Here is a 23,027-nt window from a genome sequence, read left to right on the forward strand (position 1 = left end):
ACTTTTGAAAGTGTTGAGGCGTAAAAGTTAGTGATGAGTGGCTGGTGTTGAGTGGGATTCTCCCCCTGAGAAAAGAGTGGGTAAATGATGTATTTTCGAGCATATTTGAGAAAGCATGAAGGTTAATCAAGCAATTATGAAAGTGTAAATATGACATCAATAATGCTCCCTAAGATTACTGCAAATAATCTCTGACGCCCTACCATTTCTCATACGCGAGATCCTGTTTTGATCTAAAAGAACACTTTTTTATGGCTGTTACAAGAAACAAACAATATTTCTCTGCAACATATCTAGAATAGACACTCACATATCACCTACATTCAAAATAAATTAAAGGGAAACGTATTTAGAAGAATTCAATGTCACCAGGGCAAGAATCTCTGCAGAACAAAGCTGGCTCTATAAGGAGGACCCTGAAATTCTGGTGTGCGGAGCCAGAGCTGAGTCCACTTTGTTCATGCCTTAAAACGTCTGACCAGGCCCTGTGATTTTGTTTCTCCGGAGAAATGACTTGCATTTTATTGCTTGCATTTGGAAGCCCGACCTTCCATCAAACCACTTAACATAATGGGCTGCAAGCCATTTGGTAGGCCATAAACAAACAATGCACACATACATTGTCACTGGTGAAGCACAGGGTCGGGAAGCATTGGAGAGGATGGGTTCATTGAATAAATACCACCAAGAGGTACGAGTATGGCTCGGAGTATCTTATATTATTATATCAACCTGCCTGGAACTATCTATTATCCCAGGCTGCATCAAACATCAAGCTTGCTTGTGACGTGTTTCATGACAAGCTACAGGGCTCTGACTGTGGCCTCATCCTATGCGTTGTCAGAATTATTCTCAGGCACTCTTTGCAGACAGACATGCACCCTACAGTTTCAAGGACATTATTATGGGTCGTCATCACACTCACAGAGCTGAAGAGGACAGTCACAGAACGGAATCCCATACATGGGAGCTACAGCTCGTTTTAAAAGTGTAATACAGTATTAGCATTACCAATGGCCTGTGTTCTCAGGCATTAATTAGTAATCAACACATCATTAGCATTAATGACATCCATTCTGAGTTCATGTGCTTGGAGGGGTCATAAAATCTGTACTGATGGGATTTATTTGAGCACTTTACCTGCCTTTGATGTGTGAAGCATGGCAGGACTTCACCAGGCACCTGCACAACGCATAGATTGAAAAAGGCCGTTCGGCCGTAGTACAGTTTACCAGTCTGTGACACTTTAGGCAGCTGTGTTACTGAGAATTTAACAAAAATAAGCACTAACTGGAATGAATGCAAAACATGTTTTTTCAATTTTCTCAGTTGCACAGAACTTCATGAAAAGCGGATTATTCCATTAAAAAAATGTCATGTTTACATTTGGGCTATTGGCAAGGTGGGCATGTGACCAAACAGATAACCAGGCATCTTGATTAAAGAAATGTAGCTGTATCTGGGCAAACGGCTGTGCCAATATAATTTTAACAGAGGCGCGCTTTCTTCATTGTACCTCACCAGGGCTTGCTGCTTTTTGATTCACAGTGCTGTTTGTGCTTCTAAGCTCAATTTTTAGCAGTGCACTATGGCCAAGTTTAGTCCATAGTGTTACCCCGAAGGCAAAGCACCAAGCAAAGTGGAATCAGCGTAGTACACAAGAACTGCCAGTTGTGTGTGCTTGGAAGACAGGAGGGACAGGGACTGTGTTCGTTTACAGGGTGTGGGTAGCAGTACAGTGTGAAGGAACAGAGGACAATGTAGGTGTTGTGCAGCTTTGGGTTATAGCACAGAGTGTGGGAGCACAGATATGTGTGAGGCTGCATGCCCGTTTCTGACAGCTAACAAAGGCCATTTGTGCATTCTTAGCTGTGTGTTCCAGGCAGGTTGAAAGTGCTCTGCAGGAGAACAGGTACGTGTGTGGGGATGTTTGTCAGGTGAGCAGCAGGCATTGTAATGTGGGGACCGGGAGCAGGGAAGGAAAGACAATGTGACCGTGTGTATGTGATCGTGCAGTTTAGGGGAGCAAATGAGGTGGAGGTCGGAGATGCAGTGGTGGGGAACAGGAAAAGCAATGTGCGTGTGCTGGAACAGCAGAAGCCCGATTTTTCGGATGGCCTGGAATGCGGTGATGACCAGGGAGGAGGACCTTTATGGAAACTCGCAGCCCAGACTGTAACTTCTGCCAGAGGCGCTGCTCTCAGCCTTACTTGGGGGAAGCAGGAGCAGCCAGTGCAGCCCTGGGATTCTACCACCTGCCAGCAACGCTGAGCATGTAGCATCCATCCTGCCAGCTCAGGACACTACCATCAGCACAGGGACTCTTGGGTGGAAGTTGTTGAGGTTGTTCTCATCAGCGGTGGGTTTTTTTAAGAAGAGGGGTAACCTGTCCTGTTTTAAAGGTAATAGGAAGGGAGCCTTGACTGAGGGAGAGGTTAACCAGACAGGTCGAATAGGAAAGAGTATGGGTGTAGAAGTCAATGGCAATGTCACTAGGGATGGGGTCAAGAGAATGGTTGGAGGGCTTTGTTTCAAGGATGCATTTGAGGAGGGCATCTTCAGAGATGGCATCAAAGTTCTGTCAAATGACTAAAGATTTGCGCTCCTCTAGGGGGGGTAAGATGAATGACTTGATCGATCAATGATTTCACTTTTTCGTCAAAGAATATAGTGAATTCCCCTATGCTTTCCTCCGGCTTAAGGGTTGGGGGAGAGCAGTTAGGATTTTTGACAAGATCGAAAAGTTTTTTGGGTCTGTTTTTGGCGGAGTCGAGGAGGGTTTTGAAGTGTGATGCTTTTTCAAGGAAGATGTGTTTGTGGTACTTGGATCTTGCTGAACGTAGTGTAGCAAGATTAGTGGTGGATGGAGCTTGTCTCCATTGTTTCTCCAGGTTCTTCCTTTCTTCAGAAAGGGATTTGTTGAACCAAGGTGCCGAGGGAATAGGCCTTTTCATTTTGCTTTGAAGAGGAGAGACATTATCGATTTGGACTGCAAGGACTGAGAGGTATTGGGAGGTGAGATCATTGACATCCAAGCTCGGGTCTAGCCTTGGAAGTGATATCATAGCAGAATCACAGAGTATCAAGGTCAATGTTTTTGGTGTTACAGAACAAGGTAGTAGTCCTTTTAGGTTGGCCAAGAGTTATACAGTGTGATAGGTGAGGAGAGAAGGGGATGAGGAAGTGGTCAGACCAGTCTACATGAATAGGGATAGCAATAGAAAGCATGTCTGCTTTAGATATAACAAGGTCCAGAATTGAGCCCTTAGAGTGTGTTGTTTCAGTGCAGTGTTGGCTGAGGTCGTTTGCTGAGAGAAAGGTGGCCAGCCTGCTAGCAGAGGGATCCTCCAGCGAGCCCCAGTGGAGATTGAAGTCTTCCAGGAAGATCGGTCTGTCACTTTGCAAGTATTGGTCGCTGATGAAGTCAGTGAGTTCCTCCAAAAAAGAAGAGCAGCCACCAGGCGGGTGGTAAATGGCATGAAATCTGAGAGGTGAGCAGTGTTGGATTTGAAGCTCAAGAGATAGGCATTCGAAAGTACGGCAGGAGCTGTTAGGAAAAACCTTCAGTTGAAGGGAGCTTCTAAAGATGATTGCAACACCTCCCCCAACCTGGTCTGTTCTGTCATTTCTTAGGATAGAGTAGTTGGTGGGTAGCAAAAGATCAAACATAGAATGAGAGGTGTCATTGAACCAGGTGTCTGTGAGGAAAAGCATGTCGAGATAGTGAAGGATTTCCAGTTTGTGTTTCATTGAAGATCTGCAGTTGTGGAGCAGACAGCGCAACTCTGACAAGACTGTTTTGGTGAGGGGTACGATTGGGCTGAGGGGGGGTGGTGATAGTGATATTGTACTTGTAAGAGGGTGCCCGGGAGGAAAAAGGCAGATGATTACTTCTGACAGAAGAGATGGTCGGAATAGAGAAGATAGTAGACTTACTTGGAGAGGAAAGAGGAGGGGGGATCGCTCTCGAGGACTTGTAACTAGTCAATAATTTAGCGATGTCTGCAGAAGACAGACTGTGATTGGCTTTTTTGGGGCATGGGGGTGAGGTGTTTCTCGGGTGTTTGGGGAAGTGAGTATTTGCCAAGGGAAATGGGGTGTTTGGCAAGGTGGAAATCTTAATGCGTAAGAGTGAAATGGTAGCTTCAAGCTGGGAGATGGAGGTGATGAGAGATCCTAGCTTATCTTTCAGAGAGATAAGGCTGAGCACGGCATGTTAGGTTACTCGATAGATACAGGAGGGAGTGTAATTGGCAAGGTAGGGCAGGGAGAGAAGGGGGTGCATGGGAGGTATTGGGGTACAAGGTTAACCGGTGGAGAAAGATGGTGGTTGAGAGCGGGTGTTGGTGCATCAGAGGTGAAGAGAGAGTTCTCTTTGCTGATGTTGCAAGGGGGATAAGAATTGAGGTCGTATTTAGGGGGAGACAGGCAAGGAACGAGGAGGGAGGGAAAAAAGGAGGAAAAATGTGAGTCATAGAATGGCAGGAAGTTTGGGGAGAAGAAAGGGGAGGGGGTAGGAAGGGTCTCGTGAGCAAGGAGAGGTAAGTGTGAGGGGACAGGTACTAGGCAGAGTGAGGGGGATTGGTTTATGGGGTGGTTGGAGAAAGAAAATGGTTCTGCTAGGTCTGAGGGAGGGAAAGGGAAGGGGTTACCGAGGGGGAATAAGGGGTTGAGCAGCATTACTGGAGGAATAGGAGCGTGAAGAGAGGAAGATAGGTTTGGGGAGAAGGAAGTGGAGGAGGTTGGAAAGGTCCCAAAAGCTAGGACCCTTGTCATGGAGTTGGCTGCACGTTACGGACTACTGAAGTAGCAGCAAACGAGGGGGAACCTACATAACGAGGGGGCGCCTACATTAGAGGATGTATCTGGCCACAGTGCAAGAAGCTACACAGTTAAAAATCGGAGAAAAATGCAAAACCTTACCAAAAGCATAGATCAACATTTTTAACAGGAAAATTCTTACGGCAGAGAAGGCACACTTTATGAACACTCCCCCAGCACCTCATGTGCAGGGCTTTTCAAATAGGCAAGTCATAAGAAAATGGTTTGAGCAGGGAACATCTCTCTCAAGAAGTGCTGGATCCTTATCGGCCATGTTCCCGCCTTACCCTAAATGCCTCATCAATGTCCCTGTATGCACACGTGTATTTATTTATAAAGTTTTATATAGCGCGAACATGATCCCGAAGGATATCAGAGCGCTTTACAATAGCAGGGAAGGAAGGTAATAAGTTGCAGTACCGGCATCAAATATGAATACGACATCACACATTTACAACACAAAAAGGGTCAATAAAAAGTAAAACAATAAGTGGTACAAGGCGTGCTGAACAGGGAGCAAATGATAGGTTAAAAGAAGAGTAACAGTCAGTGCAGGTTGTAAGTTTGTAAGACCAAAGCCTTAGGACAGATGAGCCAGAGCTAATTAAGTTAAGAACTTGTTCATAAAGAATCTTTTAGCTTTCAATTTGAAAGCCATTGTTGACCACTTTGCCCAGATAAGGAGTCCATCTTACAGCTGGTGCAGCTGCTCAGTGCTGCAATGGGTTAACAACCACCCCCTTGGAAGGTCCTACACCAAATTCCTAAGTAGCTATCCGAACCGAAGGCCTTTCTAGGTCTCAAGCCTCTCGATTTACTACGAGTCCCCACTGTAATAGGGGGTGCCATAATCCAACATCCGTCATGAATGGATGAAGAGTGGAGATATGCATCCTGAGCAAATGAATCACAGCGGGAAGCTGTAAACACCTATGAGAATTTTACACCTACCATATTTATCGTGATCCCTCATCAGCTGATCAAACGGAGCCTGTTGCGGTTTAATTTTAAGAAGCAAGCCAGTATATTGTCTGTTTCAGTGCTCATCTTGTATTCCAAACTGCTTCAAAGTGCACTTCTATCCGAAAAGATGAGACTTCAAGCCCTTCCTGAACTGCAGAAGGGTTGAGGGCGTTCGTGTTCCAGTCTTACAACAGAGATGGTGAAGGCAAACGCCATTACCTTCCTTTTTCGCGGGGTTCTCTTTCCAGGTAGGCAATATCCTGGCTTCTAGAGTGTCCTGGTCGGACTGCACTCATTTATTTTCTCAGCTACATAAGCTATTTCTGGCAGTCCTGTATGTGATGCGACTTGACGAAGATGCAGGCTGGGAGGGGGAGCTAGCGCTGTTCTTGATATGCTAAAACTTCTTCAGGCCTCTGATGAGAAGTGCTGCAGAATACAGTATTGCTTTCAATCCAGCCTGCTTGAAGAAGACCAAGTTATTTACCTTCGGCAGCATTCTTTCTGGTGGATACGCCATCTAACTGCAGATTCCTCAGCTTGTGAATATTAACCACACATCAGAATGGATGCAGGAACTTTAAAAGCAGAACCGCTGTGCGTGGGTAGGTGGTATTGTGCTGCTCTGCACCAACATGGTTCTGCTTCGGAAGGGACAAAACGAGCCGCATATGAGGGCCAACCATGCACTGTCATCATCTGCATTTTGAGGCTGGTCAGTGCCCTCACTCAAGACGCTGAGCCCCTGGCCAAATGGTATGACCATTGTGCATATTTCTAGATAGGGACCTTTTTAGATGGAAAAGAGTCCAGTTCACAGAATTGGGAGGTGGAAGTGTCAGTGAGTAATCTGTGGCTGGAGTATTCACCAGAAAGACCGATACTGAAGGTAAGTAACTTGTTCTTCTGATGGCTACTTCTATCCGCCGATAACGGACCTTCTTACTATATACTATAGCAGTGCCTACTCAGGTAGCAAGTCTCCACTAGTTCAGATCAAAAAATCCCGCAATACAGAGCGGGTAAAATGCCCCCCTTCCAAAGGACCAGCCTGTCAAGATAGTAGTGCTTTGTGAACGTGTGCAATGATGCCCAAGTAGCTGATTGACAAATATCCAGTGCAGGCACTCTGCGTGGCAGCACAGAGCTAGCAGCTTTGGCGGAATAAGCCTGTAAGCAGCCTGGACACTGCTTCTTAGCTAGCGCGTAGCAGATCTTAACGCCAAGAACAAACCATCAAGAGATGGTCAGTTTTTATACTTCCTTGCCCTTCTTTGCATCAGAGAACCCCACAAAGAGCTACCTCTACCGGATATTCCTTGGTGTGATCTATATTAAAGCAGAGCGCTCTATTTGGATCTAGGTGACAGAGTCTCTTTTCCTCCTTGGAGAAATGAGGCAGAGCAAAGAACGCATGAAGGGTGATAGTGTGCCCAACATGAAACGGCATAACCACTTTTAGTAGAAAGTCCAACTTGCTTGAGAATAATGTTGTACAAGATACACACCAAGGGGAAATTAAACACGGTTTTCGATGTTAGAAGAGGTAATGGGCAACGGTGCAGCATTTCAAAGGGAAAAACGCATCAAAAAGTGAGTACCAAATTCATGTCCCACTGTCACATCTCAATGGGCTTCGGTGAATAGAAGTGTTGCAAACCTTTCCAAAATCTCATCGCCACAGGTGATTTAAACAAAGGCTGAACGGGCAACTGCAAAAAAGCTGAATGAGCTGACAAATAAGCCCTTAGTAGTGCCCATAGCAAGTCCTTGCTGGCACAGAGACAAAAACAACCAAACTTCAGACAGCTTGGCTTGCAGCGGGTGCCACACCAAGCCACAAATTTGTCTCAAAGGCCAGTGTAGCAGGATGGTTAGGCGCCAAAGGTAACTTCAATGACCTCAGGAGGAAGGTCAAAAGAAATCAAGCTCCATGCATGGAGGAGGAAATTGAGCAGGCCAGGTGCAGGACCGTGCCCAGCTGCTATGACAGAAAATTCTTCTGAAGAGCAGCTTCATCAGAGGACAGATGCTCATGCCCTAGAGTTCAGGGTACCACACACTCTGGGCCCAATCTGGTGCCACTACTATTACTTGGGCTTGGTTATGCCTGATCCTCAGAAATCAAGGCAGGAGAGGTAGCTGCGGGAAGGCATAAAGGAATCCAGTGCTCCACTGTAGGTGGAATGCATCTTGAAGCGAAAGCCTTCACCTGTGTGTAAAAGTGCAGACATTGAGAGTTCTCAGGCACAGTGTAAAGATTGAGCCAGGATTCTCCCCACTGCAGAAAGACACCCTACACAATCGTCGGGTGCACCTGCCATTCGTGATCCGCTAGGCATCGGCTGCTGAGTTTGTTCGCCCTGGCGTTTAGGGAGCCAACCAGGTGGTTCACCACCAGAGAAAATTCCTGGCAGTCCAGCCACTTCCAGAGGTGTTCTGCCTTCCGACACAGGACCCAAGACCCTTCTCCCCAGTTTGTTGCTGTACTACATAGCAGTGGTGGTGTTCGTGTGCACTTGTACCAGCCTTCCTCTGATGGTGGGCAGGAAGGCCTATAACACCAAGTGACTAACCTCCCAATCCCAGACCCCACCTCTATCTCTGCAGGATCCAACGCGGAAGCTCCACAGTAGAACCCACATGTTCACATCCAATCCTGGGCAGACGTCACGCCTGGAGTCCCCCTAGACCAGAGGTCTTCAATCTGTGGGGCGCGACCCCCAGGGGGGGCCGTGGAGTCATGGGAAGGGGGTCGCGCTCTTCCTTTGCTAAAAGAAAACGTTACAGACAGGGTCGTTAAAATGCCTTCCCTGGAGCGTATTCAGGGACTCTGCCATGCTGGAAAACAGAAACCAGGCAGATGGTTAAACTCACCTTTCTGCCAGTGTACTGCTGACCTGAAAGAAATGCAAATGTGCACAACGAGTTAATCTGCAAATCCTTTACATTTGCAGATTAACTCGTTGTGCACATTTGCATTTCTTTCAGGCCAGCAGTACACTGGCAGAAAGGTGTGTTTAACTGTCTGCCTGGCTTTGATTTCTCAGGAAAGGAGAGTGCTGTTGAAGTTCATTTATTGAATCACGTGAAACTTTTTGAGTGGTGGTGCACAGAGTTAACTGAGCTGTGAAGTGCTTGCTTTTAATTGTCATTGTATTGAGATAGCTTTTACTATCCCAGAGAATGTGTTGAAGGGACAGTTATGTTTAAAAAAAAATGCATTACATAGGGTCCAGATGTTACTAAAATCTATGGGCCTCATTTACAATGAAATGGTGTAGGGCAGCTCCGCAAGTATTTTTGCTGCGCTGCCCTATGCCAATTGAAAAGGGCAGGGTTGGACTGTATTTATAAAATACAGTGCATTCCTTTACTTTCTGGCTGCACACAATTTGGTGCCTAGTGCCAACGCAGGCAGCCTTGCACCGTGGTGCAAGGGTGTCTGCATTGTTTGCAGGATTGTTTTTGCCTTTCTGCGCAAAAAAAAACTCATGGAGGCTTTTTCCTTTTTTCTATGTGTGCCACACAAAGAAAGAGGAAACAATTGAGGAGAAATAGATATTTCTCCTCATTACGCATCTTCGGGGGCAGCGTACAGTTTTGATGCATCCTCAGGTGTACAGATGCTTGTAAATCTGGGAATGTGTCAAAACCCATGGGAAAACCCACCGCAACGCCCTTGGAACGCCCCCACCCCCCTGACGCAGTGTAAGGCAGCACATCAACTTGCGCAGCGTTGCCTTACACCATATGTAGGAGTCCTTGAAATGCCACACAAAATGACTTTGCGTGGCCTCATAGATATGGGTCTGCGAAACCAGAGCGTCATAAAAAATTATTCATCGCAAGGGGCTTATAAATAAGCCCTTATATTTTGAAAGCAGCCCATATATTTTGGAAGCACCATTTTATCATAAAACATTTTGCACATTTTGTAGCAGTCTATCTTATACTGTGTGCAATGCAAGTATAAAATAAAGGCATTTCCCACTGAGTAACACTTTTTTAAAATGTATCTATTATTCATTGAAGCTGCCTGTTATTTTATATGTAGCTACCGGATGGTGAAAGACCTAAAAAATATATGTATGTTTTAAATATGATGAATGATGTTCAGCCACCTCCAGTTACATGCAGCTGTAAATGCCAAGCTGTCAGCATCCCATGAAATATAATATGCTTTTCCTCTAATGCCGTGCAATAAAGTTGCAGCCCATGCATTACAGCTATTATACCAAGGGCCACTGGAATTATGTGATTCTGAGGCCACAGAGATTTTAGCATGATTATAGATTTGTCGCATTTCCCATTATCCATCATCTGCCACATAATCTGCTGATTTTAACCAAAAAAAACTTATTTATTCAAAAGGTTCAAAAGTTAACAAGCAGCAACAGGTGTTGACGCTTAGTAGAAGGCCATTTGTAGAGCTGTGCTGGTCACCTTTTTGTTGCTTATTGCTATATTTGGGTGATAAACTGGTACTAAGCAGGTGCAACCACAGATTGACCGTTTCTCTGGTAAACATTTATGGTTGTCAATGATACAGAGTACCAGGTTTTAGAAATTTTTGTTGGGTCCTTATGCCTAAAAAATGTTGCTGGGGGGTCTCGGCATCAAAAAGTTTGAAGACCACTGCCCTAGACTGTGCTTGAGTACACCGCTAAAGAGATTCCACACACCTACACCCCCCCACATGCGTACTAACACCTCCATGCCACTACGCCATAAAAAGGCAACGACACCAACGGTATCATTGATCCGGTCGACACATAATCCAATAGCTCCTCAACATCCCCCACAGTCTACCCCTATCGTTGACAGTTCGCATCGGTAGCTATGACTCCGATGACAGTTTGAGACACATTCAGACAGGATTAGACACGATAACATTGGGAAAGAATACACAAAAGCGTAATATTCATACATGCTCATTGGTGGCAAACTCAATCAGAACACAAGACGTTACCGCTGAAAAGCACAAATCAGCAGGAGGGCTCCTTCCTAAAAGTCTCTCTCTAAGGACTAATAGTTGTGAATCAGTAACAAGATGTATGCTTATGCTTATAATTACCCCGCACCCAACTGTAATTGTGTATCAATACATCGTAATCATGTAAAATGTCAATAAGTAATAAGAAATGTAAAATCCCAATGAACAAATTTCAAACAAAAAAATAAAAATAAAAACACCAAGTGAGTAACGCTCAACTCCAGGAAAGTGATGTGAAGTCGGGCTTCCACCGATGACCTGAGTCCTCTGATCTCCACCTCTCCTAGATGGCCTCAGATAGCCCAGAGGTCATGCATCCAGCACACCACTGCCAAATCTGGGTGAGGTAACGAGGGACTTTCCTTTGACCCAATTGGGATGTAACAGCCACCAGAAGTCTCCTCCGAAATCTGGATAGAATCGGACAGATTCTGCTATTACTGGGCATCAGATCCCACTGCAGAGCCCAAATACGCCATCTGACATTTCACCAGCAGGATGCAGGAGGCCAGCACACCCAGTAACCTCTGAATAGTCTTCAGTGAGATCCAGGACAGAGGCTACATTCTAATCGTAGCCCAAATGTCCGGGTCTCTCAGTTCCAGGGGAAAGGCATAAAATTGTAGCGTATCCATAATAGCTCTAATGAACAGGAGCATCTGCATAGTCCTATAACTTTGATATGTTGATAATGAACCCCAAATAGGTGGAGTGGTCACCGTCATCTGAAGGTTGTCTACACCTGCAAGGGGCCAGAGGCAAGCCTGCCGTCAGCCAGTGGTCAAGGTATGGGAAGACCAGAACCTCCAACATTCAAAAGGTGTGCTGCAGCCACTGTCATCACTTTTGGGAACACCCAAGGCCTGTGAGCATGCAGGAAGGGGTTATAAGAGTCATGGAGGTCCAACGCTACCATCCAGTCTCCGGGGTCTAGTGAAGACAGGACCTGAGCTAGTATAAGCATCTTGAAATTTGTCGTGCTGTAGAAAGGTTTGTGAGGGCTTGCCACCCTTGGAGGAAATGTTGGATCCTGCCTCTGACTGGGTAGTTGTGTGTCAGAAAAGCCACACTAAAGAGGTTTTGCGCCCGTTACTGGAGGAATGAGGGACTGAGCTGCCCGAGTCATTGTCTTTGTGAGCCACAGCTCAGCCGTGAAAGAGCTGGAAAGCTGGTTGGGCTGGTGGCGGGGTCAGACGATGGCAAACTTGAGAACCCTTAGTGCATCCTTACAGGGGGTGAATTGTTGATGAAATTGTCTGGTGGGGCAGACACGCCCAATGACCATGCTATGGTCCTACTTTCTTTAAAATGTTCAAGGGCAGAATCGGCTTTCTCAACAAAAGAATAACAGCCATCGAATGGCACATCAATTAAGAACGCCTAGATATCTCCCAAAGGAGCCCATAGACTAAATCCAGGCCAAAACACCATACTCATGCCAATCGCCCAACTTATGCAATTGGTCACATACAAGCCAGAGCAAATCACAAGCTGTGCTGCATCAAGCCCATCCTTGACGGTCTGAGTTCGGGGTGACCGGAGGTTGTCTGGAACTACTGGCAGAATTTGGGACACCGTGTTCCATAACGCACGAGTAACGAACGAAGATATCGAACGCAGAACTAGGCTTGCAAAAGAAAACATGCTTGCCAAAAGTCCCTATCCTTTTGGATTCAGGGTCACGCTGGGGCTTTCAGATTCACTTAATTGATAGACATCTGAACCACCACACTCTCCAGTGTGGCAGGCCCTGTAAGAAAATCAGGGTGGCTTGGTGCTGGTCTACGGTGATGAGCAACTTGCATCTGGACTAGAAGTACAGAACATGACTGTGCCCAAGTGAATGTCCAATAGGGTATCCACGAGGGCTTCCTTAAAGGGCAAGAGGTTCAGTAGGTGCCTGGCCAGTCTGGAGAACCTCTGGAATGACTTTAGTCTTTACCTCCCTAGTAGGATGTTGTGAGTCAAGTACTTCTGCCACCTATTGCATAACAGCGAAGGAGGTGTTGCCGGGCTAGTAGAAGAAACAAGGCCAGTGTCTGGGGAAGTATTGAGACCACTGCCATTCTGTATTTCTTCGTACAAATTGTCATCTTATTGTTGGAGAAATTCATCCACCTCAAACTTTTCATCGTTATCAGTGTGAGAGCCAAAAATATGGGGCGAGGCCCGAGTCCTGCTATGTGATAACGGCAGTGTCTGAATCAGTAGGGTTGCAGAGAAGCTGCGCTCAGGTGGGATTAGATTGCAGACTTGGCAGGAGTGGACACCGATTTGGCTCAGATTTGGAAAGCACAACAGGTTGTGGATCCTTCTCCATCAGTGGAATCAATGCTAAAGGGACCAACGCAGCATCTTCCGGTGGATCTGAAGTCAGCACCCAAGCTGGCGCGGACTGCTGTCCCACCTGCAGGTCCTTGGGGCCAGAAGGCGCAGCAGAGGGAAGTGGTAAAACACCTAAAATGCGCAGTTTGATCTCCTTAAGGGTCTCTACTTGCTGCAGGTCACTGAAGGACCCAAAAATTCAGGGTGCATCAGAACCAGGATTGGTATCTGCTCCTTTGGAGATGAGCGAGGTGGCATTTTAACGCCCTTTCACCTCCTGAGGAGAACAAGAGTGGGCGGGAAGGGCCTGATTTCTACTTAGAATTCTTGTGTTTCCTTTTGGACCTACCCAAAGAACTCGACTTTGATGGGTAACTGCTGCAGGATTGGGACCTTCCTTTCAACTTCAACCAGTCACAGTGTGGACTCTTCTAATGTTTGACGCAGACATCACAGGCCCTGGAGTCGAGTTCCAAACACCGCACCAAGCAGACATCTGCTTGCAAAGGTCCCTACATTCTTCAAACAAAGTTGTCTCGGGAAGTGACATTTTCCCTTGCACAGTGGAAACTGTTCGAAAATTTGGGAGAAATAGTCACAAAAAAAAAAAAAATCAATGGAGCAGCTCTGGGACTGTGAATGAAGTAACAAATAGAATGGAACAGACGCCAGCTCGGATGTATGGCATTTATATGCAGCTTGGCATTACTTTCAGAGTGGAATGACTGAGGAGCCGCACAACGCCACCTACCAGCGTGCAGGAGTACCTGCTTCAAAGTTTCCAGATCCAGTCTGACGTCTGGGGAATATTCACAAGGCAAGGAATCTGCAGTTACATGTATCCATCAGAGCCCCCCCCCAATTAACACTGTCCTGTCCCACAACAACCTCCTTCGCCATCTTTTTGAGTAATAACCAAGCTTTTCTCATCTTTCTTCATGCGCTAATTGACAAACTCCTTTAGGATTGCCGATTTCAAGAAAAGCCCTACTAGGTTGAAAATAGTCAACAACAGCTTAAGACACATTTTGCCTCAACCTATGTTTCCTGTAGGGTGCGTGCCTGCACGCTCACGCATCCTACTATTTCCAAGCGTGGAGGGGAACTGCTGGCACTTGCATCAAGAGAAAGACCTCCCTAGCTATTTAGAACAATATCGTAAAATGAAGCAAGCTTTGTCTTGATGAGCAGGACAAAGGAACCTGCTGTCCAGAGAGAGGAACTCATGCTCCACAACAACTTTCATTGGGCCACTCTAGGTGGCAGTGTGACGCTGGGAACTAGTGGTTGCTCCCCTGTTGTAGTGAAGTGCTTTATAATAATTACTTTCAGGAACATTTGGCTGCTATCGATATTGTAAAATCCCTCAAAGTAATCCATGCCAGCAAGGCAGTCTTTTTTATATTTTATGTTGTACTTCATCTTGCTTTTCCATGTTTTTTCCAAACAAAATTTGAGTTTTGTATAGCGCTTACTGTGGAGTGACTTACTTCTAGGATCCAGGTGAGTACAAGTTGTGAGTGAGTATTCATGATTTTCCACAATTCAGAGAATTGGAGCGCATGATGAAGGTAGTGAGAGTTCGAACAGTACCAATTACTGATTCTTAAAGGTATTCAGATTTCCTACCCATGCAATCCTTGGCCTCTCTACAGAGAGCACAGAGTGATGGTTACATATGTGCCAACCATTGTATACGAGCGTGTGAAGAAAATACAGTTTTTTAAACCGGTTGGTTCCCTCCAGGTCTTATACCTGGTAATAACTAAAAAGACATTGAAACAGGTCTCCATAGGCCCTATATGTGTGTCCTTAACTCTACTGGAAAATGTCTGAATGATTTCTGAACATATGAAACGTTAAGGTAATCCTTGTAACCAATTTAGTCTGCTTCTATTGCACATATTTTAATTAACCTTGAATTCCAGTCCCTAAGAGGGTTAGCTATTTCCAAGACGAAATTAAAAGAAATGTACTGCTTACAGGTGAGTAGGTGCGTTCTATGTTTGAGTTGGTGAAATGATGGATGGAAGGAAGCGCCTTCAGGAGACAGTGAAAAGAAGGTGCTGAAGAGATAAAAGATGAGGTGTAGAATATGCAGCTGGAGATGTGGAGGAAAAAAAAGGGTGCACATGTCTAACAGACTCAACATAACAGGAGTGATTCAGACTCTCTAAAGACCACTGCCCTATCCAGAGGCCTCAGTAATGTTTAATTCACAATTTAAAAATTGTAAATTTTTTAATATTAGTTGTTTGTAACAAAGTAATTCTTCTTACTTATTTGTCTTAAACAGTGAACAGTCATTGATAAAGCCAATATCTCGATAAAGACACGCACCACAAATCTATCCAAAAGTGTGTCACCTAGGTACTATCAAAAGAACAGGTCATGACGAGGCTCGAATCACATTTTGTGGGTTACTTGGACTGCTTTATGTTCTAGCACAACCATGGCAGTTGTAGAGTTCTTTAAATGGTTACATTTTGTTAATATCTGGAAAAACTGTTCTATAGCCAGTAGGAACAGATCTGGCCTGTAAGCCACTTTGTCGCCTAGGCACTGCCAGTAATCTGGCTGAAATTGTCTGTGTGCCATTTTTTAAATTCTATCACAGAGCAAAAGACCAAAAGAAGTGACACACTAGCCCTTTCAAGCTGTCTTAGTGCCTAAGTCAACAAAGTGCCCGACTGCCCAATGCAACACTAAGCAGATCCCTCAGTGGGACCAATGCACTTTACCATGGGCTAGATATAGGTTTCTTTTTGGATGAAATCTCCAATTGAGTCCAATGCATTTAACAGAGGAATATGATGTAATTCACTATGTGCGCAACGTTAGATTGTGCTTCTTCAATACACCATAATAACATGGAATGTCCGGGGACTCTGCTCAGTACAGAAGCGACATCGAATTCATGCACAGCTGCTAAGACGCAAGGCGCAGATAGTATACTTGCAGGAGTCTCATATGGTGGAGACGGAGGTGGGGAAACTACGCAGAAAATGGAAGGGGCAGGTTTTCTCCACCACATGCTCGGGGTATGCGCGAGGAGCCACAATATGGGTCAGGCATGGTGTGCCCTTTACACAGATGGAGCAGAGAGTGGATCGGCAGGGGAGGTACATTTTGGTGCGGGGCACCCTGGATGGCAGACCAGTGGTACTGGGCTCTATATATGCGCCGAACTCAGAACAGGAACGGTTCCTAGGGGTATTATCGATGGCATTGGCCGGATGGGAAAGCTACCCATGGATACTGGGTGGCGACTGCAACGCTGTGATGAATGTGGCGCTGGATAGATCGCATCCACCATTGAATGGGACGGGTGTCTGCAAGCAGGCGAGTGTGTTGTGTGGATGGGCGGAAGGATGGCGGTTGTGTGATGTTTGGAGAATGAGACACCCGACTCATCGGGAATACTCTTTTTACTCACCCGTACACACGCTGCACACACGAATTGATCGGCTGTTCTGCTCAAATAATATAGCGATGCAGGTGACAGATAGTACTTACTTGGCGAAATCATTCTCGGACCATAATCCGCTGGAAGTGGTGATTGAATGGGGGACGATTCCCGCCTCAGAGCCAACATGGAGGATGTGGCCCCAAATGCTGGAAGACTCAGTCTTTCGTGACGCGATATTGAACACCATCCGACATTATTTTCCTGAAAATAGGAACACGGCGTCTAATAGACTAATAGAGTGGGATGCTTTTAAAATGGTGATTCGCGGAAAAGCAATAGGGGTGAGGGTGGGGGCGCTGCAGGAGGTTAATAAATCCCTTACAGAGGTGGAGGAAAGACTCAATCAGTTAGAGCAGGAAGCTGTGCAAAACGCTGATAAGCGGGCTGCTCTGCAGGAGGCTAGAATTCGGCAGGCTGAACTCCTGGAATCTCTCCGAGTTATAGACTATCGGAAGTACACGCAGCTGTGTCATACAGAGGCGGACAAGGCAGGGACACTGTTGGCAAGACTGTTAAGGGACGACCCTCCTAGTGTGGTTATTAGTGCGGTCACCGATGTTACAGGGGAGGTGGTGACCACCCAAGGGGAGATAAATGAGGCGTTCCGGCAATACTACGAGAATCTTTACGGGGAGTCGGGGGAAACATTGGAAGAAGATGTAGAAGAGTTTTTGAGTGCGACACCGTGCCCTAGAATCTCAAAGGAGGCGCAGAAGGGGCTGATCGGTCCCATTACGAAAGCGGAGATCAAAGCCGCCATTAAGGGCCTCCCCAGGAATAAAACCCCGGGGATGGACGGTCTGCCGGCTGAATTTTATGACACTTATTCGGAAATACTTATACCGCAATTGGAAATTTTATATAAAGAAGCATGGGAAAAGGGGAATCTGCCACTTACTACGGCGCAGGCGTTAATGGTGTCAATCCCGAAACCAGGCAGAGACCCCACTGATATAGCTAGTTACCGCTCACTATCGTTGTTAACGATGGAGTACAAGATTCTCAGTAAAGTGCTGGCCAATAGACTTCTGCCGAATTTGCACAAGTTGATCCATATGGATCAGACCGGGTTCTTGCCTGCGCGAAGTACGTCATTGAACACGAGGAGAATGCATCATTTGCTTGCGGAGGCCCTGAAACATTATGAATATGCGGGCTGTATCTCCCTTGACATGAGGCAAGCGTTCGACTCAGTTAAATGGGACTACATGTTCAAGGCCCTGGGACGATTCGGATTACCAGAAGAATATATCCGATGGGTTCGCCTCCTTTACAGTGCCCCTACGGCAAGAGCGAGGACGGGAGGGCATATTTCGGCAGAATATAAGATACATAGGGGAACGAGACAGGGGTGCCCGTTGTCGCCGCTCCTTTTTATACTGGCGCTGGAGCCCATGGCATTAAAAATTAGAGCTGAATTAGGGGAGGCGGGGATCAGAGTGGGAGGTACCACGCACTTAATATCGGCGTATGCAGATGACATTGTATTGTACTTGCGCGACCTCCGCACCCCCGTGGACGCTATGGCAGCGATGTTCCTACGATTTGAGCAGCTGTCGGGACTCGCTATTAATCCAACGAAGTCGACGGTATTTTATTTCAAGGAGCACATGCTGGAGCGGGACTTCCGGTTTGGCACATTACAGTTTCAAGTGGCACCTCAAACGTTCAAGTATTTAGGAATACATGTTTATCGGTCTCCGACAGACATGGTAGAGGGCAACTTGAATAGAGCGCTTAGGGCTTTGAGAGCTAGCATTGCCTTTTGGACTGCTCTACCATTGTCGGTGGCAGGCCGGACGGCAATAGCAAAAATGGTGGTCCTCCCGAGACTGCTCTATTATTTTACAAATATACCAATAATACTGTCGGGCGCCACTTTCAAATTGATGAACACACTCCTAATAGATCTTATATGGGGGACAGGCAGGCGGAGAATTAGCCTTAAGAAGCTGCAATGCAGCACTTCGGGGAGGGGGGGGGGGGGGGGGGGTTTGGGAGTACCCGATCTCAGAGCTTATTTTTATGCCTGTCAATTGCAGTGGCTGTCCTACTGGACAGCGGGACGCAATCTACAGGAAATAGGGATGTCTGAGAAAGATATTGAGAAAGGAACTCTGCATACCCTTTTACTGCCGCATAGCAGGATTTCGAGGGGGCTCCCCCCCTTTTATATACGGCGGTGCGCTGCTGGAGAGCAGTTCTGCAGTACACGGGTGTAACCCTTGCATATGCGGTGAACATACCCCTGCTTGGTATACCGTTGCAAGATGGCTGCTTGACGACACGCAGGCTGAAGCCTTGGTTGGATGAGGCAATCAGCACGATGGCGGACCTTTTTAGAGACGGGATGTTAATGGACCATGATAATTTTGTACGAGAAACCGGGGCTCCGGACCATCTATATCTCTTGCACGCAGCAATAATACAATATGTCAGAACACACTGGGCCCCGCATAGACAGGAACCAGCCACAAATGATTTGGTTAAAATGCTATACTATATGGGGAGAGGCCGACACCTTGTTAAATGGCTGTATGTGGGACTGCGTTCCCATACACAGATAGATCTGCTACCGCTGCGCACTGCATGGGAAGGCGACATAGGCAGAGCATTAGAGGATAGAGAGTGGAAGAAGGTGGTGGAACACCCGAAGAAGGTATCGAGAAATGCAAGATTTAAGTACATCCAAACCATGATCTTGCATAGGGCATATCTAACACCGCATAGACTAAATAAGATGTACCCAGCTACAGAGCATAGTTGCCCTAGATGTCGCCTGGAGGGAGCGGACCTTATACATATGATATGGTCCTGTCACAGACTGGGAGGGTACTGGGACTCGATTAGACGCCACACGGCGGAGATTACCTGTAGGGAAGTGCCGGCCACAATAGAGGGTTGTATTTTAGGACTCAGAGCGGGATCTTCGAAATATAAAGTACAGAATAGGTTCGCGAACCTAGCACTTCTATTGGCAGTGCGGGCAATCACCAAAAGGTGGAAATCCAAAATGCCGCCTACGATCTATGCGTGGCATACTGAGATGATGAGATGGGATAGTGCAGAAAGCGTAGCGCTGAGACGGGAGGAAGTGAGAGGGCTAAGGAGGAAGCCTATAGCAATGGACTGGGATGTTATGCTGGAAGTGGGGCGAGCCTTAGATGTAGACTGTCCTACCACTACTGACAGCACACAAGGTAGTGGGTGAGCCCGAGACACGGACAGGCCAGTACACAACAGTATGACATGAGCAATGTGTATGAGGTGTGAAGCAACTTAGACAAGAGCTGAACGTGACAATGGGAGGTATGCACGGACCCAGGGAGGCAGGGGAGGGGGGAGGGAGTGTTAAGGTTGTTGAGATAAAGATATGCAGGTTAGATATGTGCAGATCCTGTTATGATAATGCTGTAATTGCATATAACACAAATGCCAATAAAATTTGTTTACAAAAAATAGATTGTGCTTCTTTGTCTCCTCTAATGTGGTCTGAGTAAAAATACAATTCGGCTCCATGATCAAGGAAGGAAGGAAGAGCCTCCACTTGGCCGAATGTCTCTATTTCAGAATAAAGACAGTCTGGGAGTACAAGCATGGGTGACTGGCATGGAGTACACAAATCTTGGATAGTCAATGTTGCCACATGCTGGATAATCCCCAACCCCACAAATATACTATTGCATAAGCTATGGTCCAACATCTGCCTAAATAGTGCTTCTAGGATATTCAAATGACTGATTACTATGGGGACAGTGGTGGTGTTTTCTTTTAATTTCCAAGAACGCGCTCCGATTTTGTCTATTCTCTTTATCCTCCTGTGGCCACAGCTGCTTCTCTTTGTCCTGAGTGGGTCTTAGTATTGTGTTTGTGCTTTCTTGTACCTTCCTTTCACAAATATCTGTCTCCACCTCCTTTCCCTATTTTTGTTTTTAATTCACCTCTTTTTGGTGCCCCCCCCTACCCCCATCAACTCCATTGTTTATTAGGTCGAGCCTAGCGCAGCACGCAAGTGCTGCTCTAGGAGATGACCTTTAGGAATCGGTCTGCACGTTTGAAACACTCATGCTTGTGCTGGCATCCACCTTGCGGAAGCGAGCAGCGGTGCGCAGGGGCCATCTGTTTTCAATTAGCGTGGCCGCGAGTGCTTGTTTACATTTGCCTGATCTCAGTCGCTTTCACTTTGCCAGACACGCACCTCAGGAGCATCCAGTTCAGCAGGGCAGGTAAGACGCAGACCGTACTCTTTCTAACCTTTTAGAGAAACATACCTCCACTAAAATCTTCATCGGATAGCACATTTAAGAAAACATTTGACCAAGTTATGGCCCTGTTGTTGTAAAACTGTTTTTGCAAATAATGAGTGTTTGAATGGTTATTAACAGGGTTTAGCTTGACTCGCCATGGGCCTCCTTCAACCCTGAAAGGTCGCCATGGGCCTCCTTTAACCCTGAAAGGTTGCGCAAACCTCATCAGGATCTCAGATTGTGAGATACATTTGCTTCCCTTCCCTATTCCATATCGTCTAAGCCCACAGAGGAGGTGCGTGCAGCATGTTTTCTTTAATAAGCACTACGCCTGCTGCGCTTTAAAAAATAAAAAAATAAAAAATAGCCACAGCTCTCCTGCTGGGCCTTCCTTCCCTGTCCATTCTCGTCTCTGAGCCCACACCAGAAGGCGTGCAATGTGTTTTATTTATTTTACTGTCCATTCCATTTATTACTACTAATTGCACGCACCAGGTGTCAAAATGGGCTAAATATCTTTGGATAATAAGTAAATTCGGAACTGAAATAAAACATCAGGCACCAGATTGGTTTCCGTGGTACTCATTTGCACTGCTCTGATGGTATCTGGGTTTAAAACTGATACATGTTCAAACCCTTTTCAGTGCAGTTCTCAGTCCAAGTCCGAAGCTGGTGAGGTCTGCCCTCCCTGTCCCATGTGTGCCGTACATGTACAATCTAGGAACAAAAACTGTCAACACAATGAACGTGCTTGTTCCTAAACCTATCTCTTCTAGCTCCAAGTCTCGTGTTACCGTCGTTTTATGGAGAGGATTAATGTTTGAAACAGAGAAATGGAGGATGGAGCTGGCAGCCATCTGCCTCGCCATGTTTAGCTAGGAGCGCTTGTTTCCATAAAATGGAGTGATTCTGTACTGCTGGAAAAAGCCTGACGAGCTGACTTTTGAGACGCAGGCGAGAGCCCGATACTCTTTTGCAGCATGGTTAAAATATCATTGTTGAGTATGAAATACAGAAAGCTATACCTGAGAATAAAGAAAACTACAGCTGCAAACGTGTTCATTCGAAAGACTATTTTGACTCAGTGATGGCTGGCCCTAGAATGTTCCTTTCTCTTGTATTATTTAAAAAACACACACAAACATTAAGTGATCGAAAGAGAAGGAAGAATAGGTTTCATTTTGGTTTCTTTAGATGAGAAACTTCGTAGCATATCCTAGTATAAGGTTTGATTGCAGTGGAAACTGTGAAGTGTGAATACTGCTCACACCAACCACGCATTATGTCAGTAACAAGCATTGGCATAGCCAATAGGTCTCGCCTTTGGGACCTTATAAGTGTTTAGCCATGCACCATTTGATGTTGTTGCACCAAGGATATTGTGCTGCATAACTAAATACTTAAAAGGTCCCAAAAGCGAGACCTATTGGCTATGCCAATGCTTGTCTTTTTTTCCAATCATTCCTCTTACCCGTCTCTCACTAAAGGCAGAAGAAGAGGTCGATCTGGTTTAGAGTCCGTTTCCCATACCTTTTTCTACCCATCCGGTGGTCGAAGTGCATGAAAAAAAATGTATGGGAACTGATGCTATGCGCACTTGAGTGAGCGTACGGGTAGGGTCAAAGGCAAGGCTAAAAAAGAAATATATATATATATATATATATTTTTCGGTCTTTCATCTTCAGGTAAACCGTTATTTGTTAATGCACTGCAGAGGTCTTTGTCTGTAACCAGAGTGCCACAGAAGTGAATCCTGGTTGGTGCAGTGGAAAATCGTGGCTTGTGCATCTTTAGATCTACGAGGTCCCAGTCTGAGACAGAAAGCACTGTGAATATGCAAATCATTATTTTAAACTTGCATTACACACAGTATAATATAGGCTGCTACAAGGCTGCTTGTTTAGCTGTCTGCCCCTCCCTCGGTTTCACAGCACAGGAGACTCCTGGCCTTACATTTCATCTAAAGTATTTCAGCTCTTGGAATTAATCATGCAGAGACAGTTGTCATTCCACAAAAAGTAGGGGGAATTGTTTTTCTTAAATTAAAAAAGTAAAGGCATGTTGTGCCCCTCAGATCTTACCCCCTTCAACCACTGTAATACTCCGCCCACCATTAACTTTTCTCTTCAGTTTCTCTCTCCTCAGCTTCCCCTCACAATTTTTTTGTTTCCTCTCCCAATCTCTAGCTCCTCTCACCATTGCGTCT

General features: G+C 45.9%; 1 protein-coding gene across 5 annotated transcripts in view; it reads right to left on the reverse strand.

Moving 5' to 3' along the window:
• Nucleotides 1-23,027, reverse strand: part of OCLN (occludin) — a 152,460-nt gene that overhangs the window by 2,797 nt on the left and 126,636 nt on the right. The window lies entirely within an intron of this gene.

This window comes from Triturus cristatus, chromosome 2_1 (genome assembly GCF_964204655.1).
Source record: "Triturus cristatus chromosome 2_1, aTriCri1.1, whole genome shotgun sequence".
Classification (NCBI taxonomy): Eukaryota; Metazoa; Chordata; class Amphibia; order Caudata; family Salamandridae; genus Triturus; species Triturus cristatus.